We start from the raw sequence: 18,494 nt of genomic DNA, 5'->3' as shown, positions 1-18,494 counted from the left end.
ACTAACTCAGCAGTAAGGAACATAACATACAGCATAGTACAGAAAAAAAAAAAACATTTTAAGATTAATTGTAAAAATAAAATATAATACCTATATTATTTTATATTATATGTGTAGTACCTGATTGCAGGTTTCTGGCTCTAGACAGGTATAAACATTCTGCTGCATGTCCAGGAGATCTTGAAGTTAACTTCTCCACACTCTCTCACTCACAGGAGGGTTTCTGAGTAAACAACAGACAGTGAGACAGGTGCACACAAGTGCTGTGGGAAAAGGTAAGGTGGCCATATGTGTGTGTGTGTGTGTGTCATACTTGTGTCCTGTGTGACGGTTGAGTAGGACCATCAGCTGGTGAACTTCCTCTTTAACATTTTGACTGTTCCTCACGAACGAGATGGGCTTCTGGAGGACGTGTTTCTCCAACACCTAAGCAACACTGGGGAGAGATAGAACAGAGCCTGATTTAAATAAAAGTGCCTAGATGGTTAAAACTGGCTTACAGTATTTGTGAAGCCATATAAACCAATGCCAGAATATACACTTCTCTTGCGCTGTACACTACCGTTCAAAAGTTTGTAAAGTTACTGAAATAATATTTTATGTATAAAAAAATACTATACTAAAATAGGATTTTATTATGTGCCTTTAAAAGGATTAGGTCACATCAACAATAAATATGTCCTGATAGTTTACTCGGTGCCATGTCATCCAAGACGTTCACGTCTTCCTTTCTTCAGCTGTAAAGAATTTTGAAAATCTGTGGAAAACATTCCAAGGATTTTTCTCCATATAGTGGACTTAAACAGGAGCCAATGGGTTAAAGGTCCAAAGTGCAAATGGCGCTTCAAATGGCTCTACACAATCCCAGCAGAGGAAGAAAGGTATTATCTAGTGAAATGATCAGTCATTTTTTAAAAGAGAAATTAAATCTATACACTTGTATCCACTAATACTCATCTTGCACTAGCTCGGCGATGCCCGTCCTCAACTTCACTCATTACGTAGTCACGTTGGAAAGGTCACACATGATGAAGGTGGAAGTAATATGCAAAGAATAAATGAAACATCCTTTATAAATATAGGTAAAACAATGTCGATGAGACCCTTATTCCTCAGATTTGAACCTGCGTTGAAACTAGAATTTGGACCTTCAACCCATTAATCTGGAGAAACTTTCATCTTTTTTCATTAAAAACCTTAATAAAAGACACAAATATCTTGAATGAAAATGGGAGGGACAAAATTATCAGGTAATATTTATTCTTGAAATTAGCGGAGACCTATTTATGAGTTTCAACCCATCAGTTGAGAACCTCTGTGGCTTAACCACAGCTATGCTAACAGCTGCTTAGAGGAGCCAAGAGCAGACAGAGGTGTCTGAACCTCAGTGAGCTGAACTGGTGCCATGTCTGTCTGAGATGCCCTCAATAAATGAGGAAGCACCATCCCTTGGGAGCATCTAGCACAGATGTTTTCTGTTTCCTTCCTTTCTTCCTGTCTCACACTCCTTCCCTCATGTCTCTTTCTTTCTCTCTACAATCTGCTGGGGACAGACTTGTGGGTTTTTTTTTTCTGTTTCACTTACATATTTTGGAGCTTCTCTCTCTTTTCCCTCTTTTTAACTCCTCTCTCCATCTGTCTGTAGCTCTTTAAGTATTTTCCAGTGATCATGACCTGCTCCTGAAATAGCTGCTTAAACATGCAAAACATTTTCTCTTGCAATTTTATTTTGTTTCTGAAAGCTTTATTTTAGTGTTGAACCTTCTTTCTCCAGTGTTCTACTGTACAGACGTTAATTTACTTTTCCTTCAGCCTGAGGTTTATTCATTACACTTTTTGGTCTGAAAGGGCATTTACATTTGCTATAAATAGAACTTTTATATTAAAAACAAACAATCAAGTCCCTGCTCATATTTAAAAGTAACATAGCGTATTACTTTCCATTAAAAGTAACTAAGTAACGTAACTAGTTACTTTTTTAGGGTATAACACAATATTGTAATGTATTACCTTTAAAAGTAACTTTCCCCAACACTGTAAACACACACATACAATATATATTTATATTTTTAAATACATTACATACGAATATATTTAATATGTAAACAACATATTTTACTTAAATGCAGTATGCATGCACAATATATATATATATATATATATATATATATATACACACACTTACACACTGATATGTCTCTGTATTAAAGTGTATGTAAAATTTAAAGTGATAAATGGTGTAAAACAATCAAAATAATAACTCCTAAACTTTTGGTAATATCTATTTATTGTGAACATTACAGAATGTCTACATTGATTTCTTCCAAAACAGGAATGAAAATCTGGTTTTGATATGCCCTCTTTAACATTCAAACAGAGAGTGGAGAGCAGGGGGGATAAAAGAAAACACTGGCAAAGTCACAATTCAGATACAAAGAGGAGAAAGGGGAAATCTTGAGAGACGGAGTAAAACGAGTGATAAGTTAGAAAGCAAACAAGAGAAAAAGAGTGAAATTAAGGCTGCAGCGACTGTGCCCTCCCAGGCCAGTCATAAATATCTGAAAAAGGGGCTTTCATCATCCTTTCCACCGACAGAATTCTAATGGATCTAAAGGAATGTGTCTCTACGGAGCCATTACAGGCTGATCACGTCACCTGAGCTAGGGTTGACACACAGACAGAAAGACATAAACACGGAACAGCATGCAAACAAGGTGCAGCATACAACATACATACAAACATGCTTTGTTCAGACAGGCAGAACTAGATTTGTTTGGTTTGTCTTATTCAAATCAGTTTCTTTTCTTTCTTTTTTTTTTCTGAAGTCTTTTAAGTTTTGAAAACTAAACCTAATGTTTATAAATCAGATCCTAAGAATCAGATTTTTCTCTGGGAATGTGTCTCAGTCTGAACAGCCAGACTGAATTTCAAGTAGTTTCTTTTGTCATTCAGGGAGTATTGCGTATGTAACATCACACAAAGTGTGCAATATAGTCTCAAGCGGTGAACAAATACAATCATTTCTGCTCCATCTTTCCTAACATAGCAAACTTACTGACATTATCTGTGTAGTGAAAGGTAAAAGACTAAATGAGTGAACACTTCAGCAGGTCTTGGAGACTATATGCATGAAATCCTAAAATGCCTCTGTTCTCTCATGTGCTGCATGAGGGAGATATCATGATGGACATGAGTAGACCAAAAACTTCCAATTTTCCCATCCGCTCTCCCCAAAAATGACAGCTATTCTCAGTAGTTGCATGAGAAAGTCTCCTGCAACGTGCTGAAGCTTACATCAGTACACACCAAATACTGACTACACCAGCGGCTCATAAACTTTTCAGGTCAAGTACCACCTCTGATCAAATCAAAACGCCCAAGTACCAGCGAGACACAACAATGTTCCTTTCTTTTTCATTAGCTTTGATTGCTGAAGGGCTTTGAGAAACATACACATAATACCGCATTCAGATTAATATCGATAATTCTGCAGTTCAGATCAATCATGTTGCTGTTAGACCCTAATAAATCCCCTGACTGGCCCTTTGCAGTTGTGTGAAAGGACCCTACCAGGAAACAGACATATATCAAAATAGTGACATCTAGAAAGGATTACAACGCATTTCTTTGAGTTAATATGCAAATTTTGGAGTCCAAATCAAACACATAAATAATAAATAGCCTAGTATGGAATATGAGGTAATGTGGCCAATCTGTCTTGAAGCGTTTGAAACAGACTGGTTATGTAATTGATAAGCTACTGTGCTGAGTGGTTGATCCAATGTTTCAGAGACAAAATGAAGGCCACTTTTAAAACTGATAAAATCAACCCTTTGAAATTCACATCTAACATTGCTGAACTAATAATATTGGCTATGAAATACCGTTTTAAATTTACAACGCTATATTAAACGAATAAATAATTTACAAATTTACAAAAACAAAATATTGAAAAAATAAATAATACATTAAACTAAATGTTTAAAATTATATATTAGGCAATGCACAGTATTAATCTACACACTACCATGCAAAAGGGGACAGTATGATTTGTTTTAAAGGACGCATTAATGTAACTGAATGTATTATTATAGACATTTATAATGTTACAAAAAATGAATCCAAATAAATACTGTTCTTAAAAAAATAATCACAGCTTCAAAATAAAGGTTTCAACATTAATAATGAAAATAAATGTTACTTAAAGCACCAAATTTGCATGTGAGAATGGTTGTGTTATATGAAGATGAATGATTAATTTATATCATGTTATATCATATCATATTACATTGCATTACATTATTTAATATTCAGAGCATAATATATCTCTCTGAAAAAGCTGAAAGACTTTAATCACACTGAACATTAATACAAATAAATGCCATTATATTTAGATCAAAGTTGTGAGGATCATTTAAACCATAGCAATATATTACCAGCTCTAAAATCACTCTATAGTACAGCATTAAGGCTCTAAAATGTGACAGTCTTTCTATAAAACTGCCTTGAAACGATGTGTATTGTGTAAAGCACAAATAATGCAAACAAATTTAGCTTGACTTGAATCATTCATCCTCTTCTCACCGCAAGTGTTTCTTGAGAGGGTCCACCTAGTCATGCAAGGCTTTTGTAGAGTCTAACTCTGGTCTGAGAAAGAGAGAGAAGTGAACAAGACCAAAGATCAGCCATCTGAACACACACAGACTTACGTCTATTGAAAGTCACTTCAACCTTCTATTATCTAATAACATCACCAGCTCAGTGCTTCGGTATGCCAGCCATTCTGGTTATACGCTTTTATACTTGCTCTTTGTAATAAAAACTCATTGGTTATAGTTGTTCTATGAATACTCAATACTTGTTTTCTATCTGATCACCAGACAAGGTCAACACACATTACAATAGTGAGAGGGCTGGTCCAGTTAGCATCTGCTGCCAGATGCTGTAACAACACCATCTGGACCCAAGAAGCATTTTTCTTCACAGACAGTTATTCAAACATTAGCAGAGTATTCTGACTAAATGAAAATGTTTGCTTGAGAGAATTAAGTTGCAAATATTTTGTTCAATTACTAACGATATAGTAGCAGCTGAGCAACTGCTACTTTCTTTTTGTGTGTGTGTGTTTACAAGTGTTTTATTTTATTTATTTATTTATTTTTTTTTTTTGCTGTGCCCCTTATGTGAACTTGAGCTGAAATCAAGTGCCATTCTGCTTGAGAGTCCAGTTGCCATGGAGATGATGTCTGAATTGCAAAAAAAAAAAAAAAAAACATATTGCTGACAAAACTCAGACTTCATAAGTCTAAACCAAACTTGATATGAGTGCAATATTTCCCGAGGCACTTTTTAAGTTCCGACATTTTACTAAAAAGATCTTTACATATTTAGTTGTAGTCTGTGTAACCCAATTCATCTCCTCATCCCATGTCTGAATAGCATTTACAAACACGTCATTTTTCCAGGGGCGGCAAAAGATAAGAAGAGGAGCTCTGGAAAAACCCTTAAGCATTGATCCTTGTACAACAATAGGAGTGTAAAAACACATTAGGGTTTTGCAAAGGTACAGAGAGATTGTACAACAGATTGACTGAAAGTGAGAATGAGAAAAAGCCAGATGGCAGAATGTGCAAATGTATCAAAACTGTTTTTAGCATAACAATATCGAACCCTTGTGATAAAGCAGTCACCAAATTTTGCGAATCACATTATTTCTGGTGTAAATGTGTTATTTCGTTGCCCCTTGAGAGAATCATGCTAGAAAAACACCAACCCTTTGTACACACACTAACACTTCATTTGCCGTCCAAAGACTGGACATTTATATTTTATGTCAATATTTATTTTCGAGTGACAGGCCTCTCAGTCTCCAAGACATTTATAGGCAGCAGGAATATAATAAGTAACGCTGAGAGGTTTTGAGGGTTCACACTTTGAAGGCAGAAAGACACATGCTGTGCTAATAATGAACTAATCAGGGGCTTAGTGATAACTGTGCACACGTGCTAATTGTGTGTGTTTGACAGGGCTTTAGTGACAGCAGTGGCAGGACAAGTTTTGAAGTTGAGAGGCCAGCTTTAATGACCAGCTTTGGAACCACTTTGTATGAAGTGTCTTTAATTACAATGTACTAACATTTAAATTACTCATTTGATACAATGCACTTATTGTGTACATGCATACTTTTATGATGTACTTATCTAAAAATACCAGCATATAATTGAATCTGTAATTACATCGCTGGCACAATCCCACCGTCAAACCTGACCATAGCACAAATAAGGTCCCGAACCTTACCTGTATTACACCCCAATAGTAGCAAAAGTGATTTGCAATACAACATGAACACAGTTATAAGACTGCACCATTTTTTTTATTGTTTTTATCATTTTAAATATGAATTATATATATATATATATATATATATATATATATATATATATATATATATATATACACACACACACACACACATACACAGATACACACACACACACACACACACACACACACACACATTTAAAAGATTATGGTCAATTAGATGTTTAAAATAATATTTTTGTGTTCATCAAGCTTGCATTTATTTGAAAATATATAGCCAAAAACAGTAATAGTGTGAAATATCACCACAATTTAAAATATTTATATTTTAAAGATGTTTTTTTGCCATATACTGTATTTGTATCTTTACCATTATTCTAGCATTGAATTGTCACATCAGCCTTCAAACATATTACTAATATATGACCCTTAAGTCACTGGGGTATATTTTTAACCATAGCCAAAAAAAAAAAAAAAAAAAAAAAAAAAAAAACTCAAAATGGATCAAAATAATAAAATTGTCTTTTATGGCAAAAAATCATTAGATCATTAAATTCATGAAGATATTTTGTAAATGTCCTACCATAAATATATCAAAACCTAATTTTTGATAAGTAATATGCATTGCTAAGAATTCATTTGGACAACTTTAAAGGCTATTTTATCAGAATTATTTTTCGGCACTCTCAGATTCCGAGACAAATAGTTGTATCTCGGCCAAATATTTTCCTTTCCTAACAAACACTGCATCAATGGAAAGCTATTTATTCAGCTTTCAGATGATGTGTGAATCTCAATTTTGAAAAACTGACACTTTAGACTGGTTTTGTGGTCCAGGGTCACATATGCTGATTCATTCCTTATTAATAATGTTGGGTGGCTAGTGTTGAAGTGTCTTTACATTCATTCAAGTATTTACTTGAAGCTGAAATCTTTTGAAATGTTTGTATTTTGATCAATGCATCCTTGTAATTTCTTGTAAAGGAAAAAAAATCTTAGTGGCCCCAAACTTTAAAAAGCTTGTGCGTAATATTACCATAACAATTCTGAGTGAATAGCTGAATCAAAAATTGTTCTCAGTTATGTGAGCTCACCCATATTCTCTCTGTGGCAGACATTCAAGAATATCATAGCAGAGTGCAAGCTGGTCGTCTCTCTCACAGCTGTACTGTAGATACACTCTAATGCCACAGACATCAGCTGATCTGAATCTCCAATGACTCTGCAGGTAAACAAACACGTTATCATTGGTAAAGTGTAAATTAATGGCAAGACCTAGTAAAGAAGAGACCTATATTGCAATTCCGAGGATCATTGGCTTATTTTAATGCTCAAAAATGCTATAGAGGGAGGTTTTGAAACAACCAACTTGTACGGCTATACAACAGAACATAACTTTGTATGTATGACCTTCATACAAGTGTTAATATAGAGCCATTTCATCGCATCTCCTCTCAGACAATAGTAACTCAAGCACAGATGCCCACACAAGCAGACAAAAAAAATCATGTTGGTGTGGATTAGATTGAATTTCATTTCACACAACATTGAATGTGGAAGGCTGATTCACAGACTCAAACACAAAAAAGAAACACAAACCCATGCACAATCTCATACACCTGATTTCTCTCCAGCCGCTTTTATTAATTTCCTGTGAGGGAAATTGATGCCTCAGATGTGTAAGCTGGTCATACATTTTTTATCATGGCCTTGTGAGAGAGCGTGTACGTGTGTGTGTCTGAAGGTCTTCTGTGGCTTTGGACTCTGAATTGGAATTGCTCTTCCTCTAATCATTTCACTGCTCTCTCTAATATCTCTATCTGTGTGTGTGACATTAAATTACTTACATTTATTCATTTAGTAGCCGCTTTTCTCCAAAGTGACTTATAAATGAGGAAAAGAACAAGCAATTTATCATGAAAGAGCAACAATATTAGTAGTGCCGCTACTGAATTTTTAATATTAAATCACATCAGTACAGAAAAATGAGACTTGTGTACTTGTTTTGCCAGGTGCAAAGTATCTTCACAGCTCATAAAATAGGCCACAAATGTCTTGAGTAAAATAAAGGGTTCATATTATGTCTATTAGGAACAGGAGGTATTTATGAGTATGATATCATTCAAGGACAACAAATGTTAACAGGACATCCTCATAACAGCATGTGTACAAATTTGTGTTCATTTATTTTACAATAAAATATACACTATAATAAATACATTATAGATAGATAGATAGATAGATAGATAGATAGATAGATAGATAGATAGATAGATAGATAGATAGATAGATAGATAGATAGATAGATAGATAGATAGATAGATAGATAGATAGATAGATAGATAGATAGATAGATGGATATATGGATGAATAGATAGATAGATATTAAAAATTAAAATAAATATATATATATAATTCTAAAACTGCATTTCATATGTGCTTGTTTTGATAGAGAAGTATACGTATGTGGTTTGACTTACATCTTGCTGGAAGATTTTGAGTGGGAGTGCAAGATCATCTTTGGCGAGGGTTACCAGATATTCTCTAAACAAAGTGGAAGCAGAGCCCACACACTGTCCTTCCCAGCGTTGCAGAAACAGGACAATCCACTGGAAGGAATTCCTCACATATCAATCCTCAGTGGACTAAAAACAGAGAAATCATGAAGTACAATAGAGTCGGTAAATGTTAAAAAACACAATACAGTAGTTTTAAAGGAACACAGAGTGGCTGAACTAGGTATTGCAGTTCAAACCAGTTCAAAATATTGGAGTGGTTATTTTTTTCACCCGGACCATCCTACTCAGACTTGACACACACGCAGGTTGCCAGATTGACGACAGAAATGCTCATTGTAATATACCTGCCATACATTGTCATTTGTATATTGTCATTCCTTACCCACCTATTTATTTGTTTTTTGTTTTTTTTTTCTTATTGTGTTTTTTGTTCTGTCGCTGTTATGTTGCACTGCGGAGCTTCTGTCGTATGTGTGAACATACCTGGCAATAAAGCTCATTCTGATTCTGATTCTGATTCTGAAACAGGAACGAGCAGACTTGATGATAAATGAAATTAAATACGCTATGTTTTCTGCCAACTGATAACCTGAAGTGCCAAAATACAATTAGGTAAACTGGCAGTGGGCAGGTTTCACAAATCAAAACAAAAACCGATATTTCAGCCCAGAATTCACTTTTTTTTAAAGGAGAATAACTGACTGTAGCATTACTTTTCAGATAAACAAGTATGTTATCTTAGCATGTTTCTTAAATATCTGCAAACATATTATGGTATTTGTAAGCCTTAGTAGAGTCAAAAATGTACATACAGCACCTTTAAACACAAAACGAGTAATTCAGAAGAATGGGCATGTTTCTGTTTTCCCAATTCCAATAAACAAGACTGGAGTCTTAAAAAGCTTCAAAAACATTGCCTTTTTGAAAGAAGAAATCATTCAGATCCTTTCAGAAGCGGTTTTTGTCTCCTTTTATGCTCCACAGAAGAAAGAAAGTTTGGGACGACATGAGGGTGAGTAAAAGCTGACAGAATGATCTTTTCTGATTGAACTGAGTGTTCCCTCAGAAAACATTAAAAGTATCACTAGCAAACAGACGCTAAGATGGCAATTCACCCACTCAAAGCATTTCCCCTTAAACGAGCAAATGAGTATTAAATCATTTTTAATGAAAGCATTAAATCCAAACAAGCCCGCTGGATGTGCTTACTGCAGTCATAATGAGACCACCCCTGTAAACACAAATCTAGACACACTCTCACAGATCTGTCATTTTCACTAGTGCTCTTTTATATAAAGAGCTGCTTAAATACACAGTATGTATGACTGTTGAGCGAAGCAGAGGTGTTTAAATCAATACACTGTGCTTACAGCGTGGCTACTGACACTTCAGACAAGAAAAAAACATTACACTATGTCAGTATTATATACAGACGGCGGTGATAAATGCCAACATAATAATACAAGTGTTGAAGGAGTCTGTAGACAGCAAAACAAAGAGAGAACAGCCTCATAACATACATTTTTCATGAGGAGGCGGAGCTTGTCAATGTCCCTGAGCTGCTGCAGCTCCTTTAGTGTGAGACTCAGGTCACATGATGTCTTGTACACCAGTGTCTCCATGGTAACCGGGTCCTCACACAGCACCTCCAGCCCAGGAATGTTCTGCACTTTTCCCAGACGCACCAGAGACAGAGCACAATCAACCTGTGTGGACCAATCAAAAAGCTGAAGCAATCTAATAGAGACATGCAATATAAATAAGAGGGAAGCACTGTCTAACACATTCAAATAAGAATACAGGTTTTAGGAACTGAACTGTGCATAAAATATAGTTCATATATTTTGTATTTTAATGTATATGTTAATTAATTGTTTATTTTTACTATAATTAATCTTTCATTTGATTGAAATGTGTCTCTAAGGAGCCTTTTAAAAAATACAAATAAAAGAAATCATAATAATTAAGTAAATAATATAAATTGTATACAACAATATATATTAGTGGTGGGCATAGATTTTTTTTTTTTAATCTAGATTAATCTCACTATAATCTTGGAATTAATCTATATTAATCTAGATTAAAATGGCTCATTTGAATTCTGCCAAAGGCATTCAGAATATGTGTGCTACCCAAATAAAATAATGTAATAACACACTACTTTTTACTTCATTTTTATGAATAAGCTCATGTGGGACCATTTATTAGGAATAAACAGGCCATTAAAAAGGTCTTTCGCCATCATTTAATGATTCAGCTACAAAATATTAAAAAAATTTGTGTGTTGGTGTCCTACAACTCACACTGTTGATTAAAAAAAATTAAATCCATTAAAAGAGTGTGTACAATTGAGTGAAAATCTGAATCTATGAAACCTGTCAGACCACATCAAACAGAGATGCAAAAATACAAAAGACTGACAATAAAATCGAAAGAATGCTACAAGTAGAATCCCCTATCAGATGCGTAAAAAGTAGAACCAGTCGATGAAATCCCACCCGCCTCAGCGGCCCATCAATACAGTAAGCATCATGAGCTGACGATTGGTATTCCTCTACCAGTTGACAGGCAGAGCATGGTGCCAATCAATAGTGAATGCCTGCATAGAGGAAATTATTGCTGCTGTTTTCTCACCTGGTAGGAAACGAAACCCTTGACATTTGAGTTAACAAGAGCCAAACACCTCCGGAGCAATACAGCCTTCACAATAACACAATACAACAAGCAGAGCTGCTTAACACAACACTAAATCAGAATCAAAAGCAGTACGTGTATTTGCCTTATAAACAAATGATTGCAAACAGCACACCTTTGTTTATGCATACCTGGCTTTGGTTGAACAGAAGTATTGATCTCTATATGCACAAACATTTTGCCATCGTTCTCAGCCATTCTTCCCTTCTATAAGGACCAAACAGGCAGGCAGAGCTCAGATGATCAGATCTTTTATTACATTAGATTTATTTTTCTGTCTTTTTTTTTCAGTTTCAATCTGCTCCCAGGCACTGCCAGTCCTTTTTCCCTCACTTCACATGTCAGGCTCTTTCAGAGCAGCCCTTTCTCCTTGCTTTAACCTCTGTCCTGACAGAGTGATGTCTCTCCTGCTCTGTAGCTCTTCCTGAAACAGGCTGTGCTTACAGTTGAGTGATAGCAGTTGTCATAATGTTCATATTTTGTGAGGACAAAAAGTTTGAGACTACTCATAACAGAAATTCAGGCTGAAAAACAAAGACCAAAAATCTTCACTTTAAATTAGACTGTATTTGGAATAACTAAAACTCTCCAGGTGGGATTACTTTTAAAATATCTACGCCCCATTTAATTTCTTAAATTCTTAAAAATATTGCTCAGTAGATTACTTTTGCACAATGTAAGCACATATTGTACAAATAAGATATTTTGAAATGCGTGTTTTTTTAACTGCACTCAAAAATCTAATGCTAAAAATACAATTTATAATAACAAAAAAGTACTGAATCAGAAGAATGAAAATTAAAAGCATATTAAATAGAGGTCTCAGACTTTTGGACCCCACTGTAATTGCAGCTTTTAGTAAAATGAAAAGCATTTGTGGAATTGTGGAAAATCAGTGCCTTTTAGCGTTTCTTTTAAAGCAGTTCTTTTGGAAATATATATCTTTGAAAAGCATAGAAAGAAAGAAAGAAAGAAAGAAAGGACAGATGGAGGAAACGAGATAGAAAGACTCAAAAAAGAAAGGATGGTTGGAAGGAAGGTGGCAAAGAAATAAACTAGGAAAGGAAGGAAGAAAAGCATGAAACAGAAAGCAAGAAAAATAGACAGAAATAAAGACAGGTAGACAGACAGAAGGCAAAAGACAGAAGGAAAGCAGGAAATAGAGAGAGAGAGAGACAGAGGGAAAGACAAAAGAGAGAGAAAGAAAGATCCGTGAGTCAGATGTGCATCTGTATGTGTATCGGAGGAAGTTGTTTGTTTTTCAGCCAGATAAGGTGTCAGTCAAGCGAAAGTGCAAAAGAGAGTGGTGTGCTTTGATACGTGTTTGAGTGTCAACTTCTGTCAGCGTGTGCACTTGTATACCTGGCGAGAATTGCTCTCTGTCCTGTGCCCTGGTCAGGTACCACTCAGTCAGCAGTCCTTGCACTCAACTTCCTTGCTTTAGCACCAAGCTAATTTTGCCACGCCCACTTCTGAACACACCCCACTTCATTTTGCCACACCCACTTCTGAAACCCATAGCAGGTGTACATTTTGCCAGTTCTGACACCTGTGCAAAATTTCATGAGTTTTGGAGCATGTTTTGGCCCTCAAAAATGCCATTCAATTTGGAGAAGACAACAAAGATGAAGACAAAGAAGAAGAAAGAAAAAAAAGTCTAAAAGAAAAGTTAATTTGGCTGTGTTTCTTTCTAGCAGAGACGGCAGATGGCGAGAGACCACTGGTACGGTGTGAGTCCTGCAGCAGAGCTGTTAGCGCTCACAGGCCGGGGAGAGAAGGAAACCGGCCTCCAGCTGCTGAGTGGTGATGGATGTTCACTGCAGAGGCGACTGACCTCCATAAGAGAGAATGGGCGGAAGGAGGGTGACCAAATCCAATACACTAAATCTATTCTGTCACCCCCATTACTGGAACATTAGGGGGGGAAGTTGCAAATGCCCTTACTCTGTGCATCTCTCTCTCTCTTAACACACACAAACCTGTCCACTAAATCAGCGCACTCCCATACACACACACCAAAGCGTGTATAACCACCTACCTGACAAAAACATTGCTAGATTACAATATGTACAAAACAGAGCCGCACAAGCTCTCACCGGGTCCTCATCTCAGTGTAAGCGTAAGTGTAGAAGCTATTGCCTGTTTCCTCTGTTTTGATACTTTTCGTGTATATATTTAGAGTGAGCAATTACATCAGTCTTTCATGTCTGAGTTCTGAGGGCGTCAAAAGAGACAGCACACTTTTGGAGTGTGTCATCGGCGAACAAGATCTGTGCGAAATCCCTGAGGAAGTCTTACCCGACGCCACAAAAGCGTTCGGCGTATTAACGCCTTCAAATCTGCAAAATCTCATTTCTTCTTGCTCAGCTATGAGGTGAAATGGAAATTAAAGATAAACTGAAGTCTATTTTTAAGACGGCTGTCAAAAGCTGCTGTTAAAAGTAATTATGACAAATCAATCATGTAATACTAGGGATGTTACGTACAGCTGTCTGCCACTCGTGATTAATTGCTCCTTAAATACAAATCAAGCTCAACAGAGTTTCTAAATGAAACCACTTTTTCCTCTTTTCAGGAAAAGAACAAATTACACTGAAAGCAGTGGCGCAGCACAAAAGTAAAAGTGTCGGGATGGACTTGCCGGTCACTTAGGTTGTTGCTTGTAATGGAGAGGTCATTGATTCAATCTTTCCGACTGTCTTTGGATATCTGATGTTTGACATTTAAGGCTTCTGAGTTAAAACGTGTCTGCTCTTAAATATAATGGCTCTGTTACACATTGTTCTGGACTCAAATATCTGAGGTCTTTCGGAGTGAGCTCAGATATGTCTGTCCCGAAGATGTAGTCCCTGATTTTAATCGCTTACTCACTTCAGGATATGGCAAGAAATCTTTCTTTCTGAAGGAGCTCACCAGGAAAAATTCTGGCCGGCAAATATATTAAACTTATTGGAAACACAAACGAGAAACTAGAGTTAAAGAAACAATTATACATAAGTCAATTATACCTGCACTTTATGGGCTTGGAAATGAACATTTTGTAATCATTTACGCACCCTCATGTTATTCCAAGCCTCTTTCTTTCTAATGTTGAACACAAAAGAAGATATTTTGAAGAACCAAACAGACGTCCGTAGTAGGGAAAAAGATACTATGGAAGTCAAGTTTGATTACCAGCATTCTTTCAAAATATCTTCTATGTTCAACATAAGAAACAAACTCATACAGGTTTGGAATGAAATGATGGCGAATTTTTGGATGAACCCTTTAAAAGGTTTTTGTTGCTTACCTGCAATATTATACTGGTTTTTACATTAATGTTGCTATGTTACATTTCACTTGAGTGAGCTTTGATAATAATATAATAATCAAATTAAACAAGGAACGCACATAACTTTTATTAAACGCCCCATCTAGGTTTGATTAATTATCAGCTTGGCCATAAAGAGGGTCTTTCATCATCATTTACTGATAAATGGGGACTTTTGTGTATGTGTCAGTTCAATCAATTCTTTTATTTTAGAATACATGCAACATTATACAGAAAATTAAAACATCATGCTGAATAAATGTGTTAATGTTGTTAAACTTAGAATGATAAAAGTCAACCTTTAACCACACATTTGATGAATTAATTTTGACAGTCATACATAGTACCGTTCAAAAGTGTTTTTTTTTTTTATTTTGTTTTTTTTATGTATTCAGCAAAGATCAAAGCTTTAACCAAAAAGTTATTTTTTAAAAATTACGGTTTCTCAAAAATAACAGTTTTTAAGCACCAAATCGGCACAAAAATCTCACCGACCCTAAACGTCTGAACGGCTGTGTACATATCCCTTCAGTGTTTATTTTTAGTATTTTTGGCCCAGAGCCTGCAGGTAACCTCACAGCCTGCAGTTATTTCATAATCTTAAGGTCTCAAAGACTAAAGCACATATGGAAAAGGTGCACTGCAAAATGTCTCATTTACATAACCAACCTGTTTTAAACTAGCACCTCATTCGGTCATATAGCAGACGTACCTAATAACCTCTTTCAGTGGACCCGTCATCTAAAAATGACCTTTTCCCGTTAGGCTCTTTCAAAAAGATTTATGTGGCTTTTGTTTATCCTGTTCACGGTAGATCGGCATCCTCTAATAAGTAATTCTTACCCTGCCTTAGGCAGAAGGTCGGAGTACTCGTGAGGAGAGGAGGTTCCTGGGAAATTGAAAAGAACAGCGAGCCGGTGCTGGAGCAGCTCAAAGCCGTAGTAAGTGAAGAGAATATCCAACTCTTGCACGTTGCTCTCCTAAGAGAGAGAAAGAGATGAGAGGAACAAGATTGATAGAGATAAATAATGAATAGATGATTTATGAAACAGAACTAACTACGGACAGCTTTATACTCTGCAGCAATATTTCCCACATTACAAACCCCCAGAAGCCTTTGCAATGGGCAGGTCGCCATATTTCAGACATCTACACTTTAAAATACTCAGGATAAGGAGGGGATCCATATTTTACGCCACACGCTAGCTAGCAAGGGCCACACACACTTATCTACAAAACTGTGAAATGGTGACTATAATTCACGCCGCAGGACCCCGTTACAGACGCTCGCGTCATGGACGGAGAACAAAGGAAGAAAGATTTACCCTTGCATGCGTTCTTGCTGACAGAACAATATTCTGATTGCGGAACCTCTTGAAAAACTCAGCATCAAATCGCTGCTCTGCCGCATGGGGTCCACCCAGAATCTCCTGAAGAAAAGTGATGTAACAAGAAGGATTAGAGACAGAGAGCAAGAAAGCAAAACAAGCATGAGAGTTCAGGATAGGGTCTCGCACGTATACGTCTGAGGTAAATCCTACCAGTCCACACTGCTGACATTTATCGCTTTGACATTTACAATTACAGCCTTTAAGTCGACAGTGTAAAACATATGTATGTGTGTGCTGTGCACTTGCACGTGTGTGTTTAATGTCTCAGAGGTCTGGTTACATTCAGAACTATTCCCATAGAAATCAATTACAGATGAAGATGCTGACAAAGGCCATTCATCACAATATGAGCAGGACATTAACTATGCGACAGGATGAAACAAAGACCCTCTCCTGCTGATTACTTTTAAATTGAAACAAAGCATTACGATATGAAGTTTTTTAAAAAAAACGGTGAGATGAAATGACTAGATAACTGAGATAACTAAGGATCTAAAATCCTAGTCACGCCATTCGCTGTGGGTTTATGGTTTCAGGATGATCAAAGATACTTCAGAAGGCAATCTGTATCATTTTACTATTAATTAATAACTGACCAACATCCAATATCTGCAATAAAATTGGTGTAATGTAAAAATAAGCAGGCTGTTTTTGCTACTCTGCCTAACCTTCACATACAAGCATAAATCACATCAAGGGATTGAAATGACAGCAGCTGAATACTAAATAGGTGTTGACGGCGTCTAAAATTAACTATCTGCCAAAAGTGGGTGAATTGAGAAAATGTACTGAACATAAATATTTATGCGGACATGAAACACATATTCAGTAGAATATTTTTATTAGAGATGCATCCATAGGTGGAGTGTGAACCAACTCCAGGGTAAGGCTAAAAGCAGCCAAATGTTTTAAACATCATAAACACGTCTTTTAGATAAGAATCAGACATCGGTGTCATGTAGGCTAAAAAAATTTGGGACTGAATTTGACTGAAAATAATGAGACTAAATTGGAATTTAACATGATTACAATTTAATAAAAATGTTAGAAATTGATAAGTATATAACGTTTCCATTCCACGGTTATTCAAACAGCAAATAAATTATATATAGAAAGTGATATCACTAACATTGATTTATGGCGAGTTTTTGTTTAAAAACAAACCAAAAAAAAAACTATCGTTATAATCACTGAAGCTGTATACACCATGAAATTAATCTCTTACTTATATTGTACGTTCATCTGCGCTTCGTTGTTTATGATGGGAGAACTCGCAAGAGTCCGGAATTCAGTCACCGAACGCGCACGCACTCAACAAAACTCATGAGTTTGGACTCATCTGAACGCCTCTGATTGGCTATTGCATTCCTTAGCTCAACAGAATTGTGCAACACTGTAAAAATGCCTAAAATGAAATCAAGTGCAATGGGAGCAGATCTTAATTTAATGTCACAATCGACAATGTCTATTCATATACACTTTTTTTTAGCAACCGACATAATAGATTTAAATTGTTTGTGCAGGGGCTTTTTGTACAATTTAGTGGCATTTTTGCCCCAAGTACCCATGGCGAGCCTTACACATTTGTTACTGAATGGTTCCACATTTTTGAATGAATCTAGTGAGTCAAGGATTCAGTAAACCATTCAATAAAGACAGTAGGCTGTGTCTAAAGCCTAGGCAGCTGACTTGCTGCCTCGCTGCCTCATGAGGCAAAAACTTTGCAGGCAGCATTTTTGCATGGAGGCAACTCGTGAAACCGATTTCAGACAGGCTTCTGAGGCTATATGATAACTAAACTGGTGATAACTAAATTAATGTTTAATTACTGCAACTTTGAGATGCCATCTTTATCCGTCACTCAACTGTCATGGAATGGAACGCACAGGAAGCGAAGGATACATCTATGCTGCTTTCAAAATGTTATCAGAAGAAGGTACCTCTGGAGACAGGAAGTAATGCAGAATTGGATTCGGACATGCCTTGAAGCCTTTCTGCCTTGGAATGCTGCCTCCGAAGACAGCATTTTATAGCTTTCGGACACAGCCTCGTTGCTGAATGAATCATCCATTTGAATGAATCTGTGAATGAAGGAATAAATGACTCACTCATTTAATATGGTCAGTTTGGTTTCATATTTAAAAACTATCATTGCATTTTCCCCAATATTTCTTAATTGTATGTTTAAAAATATTTAAAACATTCATCTTATAAAATTCTTTATGCATTCAAAAGTTTGCAGTATAAATGCATTTATGA

At 36.1% G+C, this 18,494-nt stretch overlaps 1 pseudogene; it reads right to left on the bottom strand.

The window, feature by feature from the left end:
• Nucleotides 1-16,274, bottom strand: part of LOC113073814 (neuroblastoma-amplified sequence-like) — an 82,022-nt pseudogene extending 65,748 nt beyond the window's left edge.
• Between the last annotated feature and the right edge of the window lie 2,220 nt (nucleotides 16,275-18,494).

This window comes from Carassius auratus, unplaced genomic scaffold, assembly GCF_003368295.1.
Source record: "Carassius auratus strain Wakin unplaced genomic scaffold, ASM336829v1 scaf_tig00012919, whole genome shotgun sequence".
Classification (NCBI taxonomy): Eukaryota; Metazoa; Chordata; class Actinopteri; order Cypriniformes; family Cyprinidae; genus Carassius; species Carassius auratus.
This window is presented reverse-complemented; position numbering and strand designations above follow the sequence as displayed.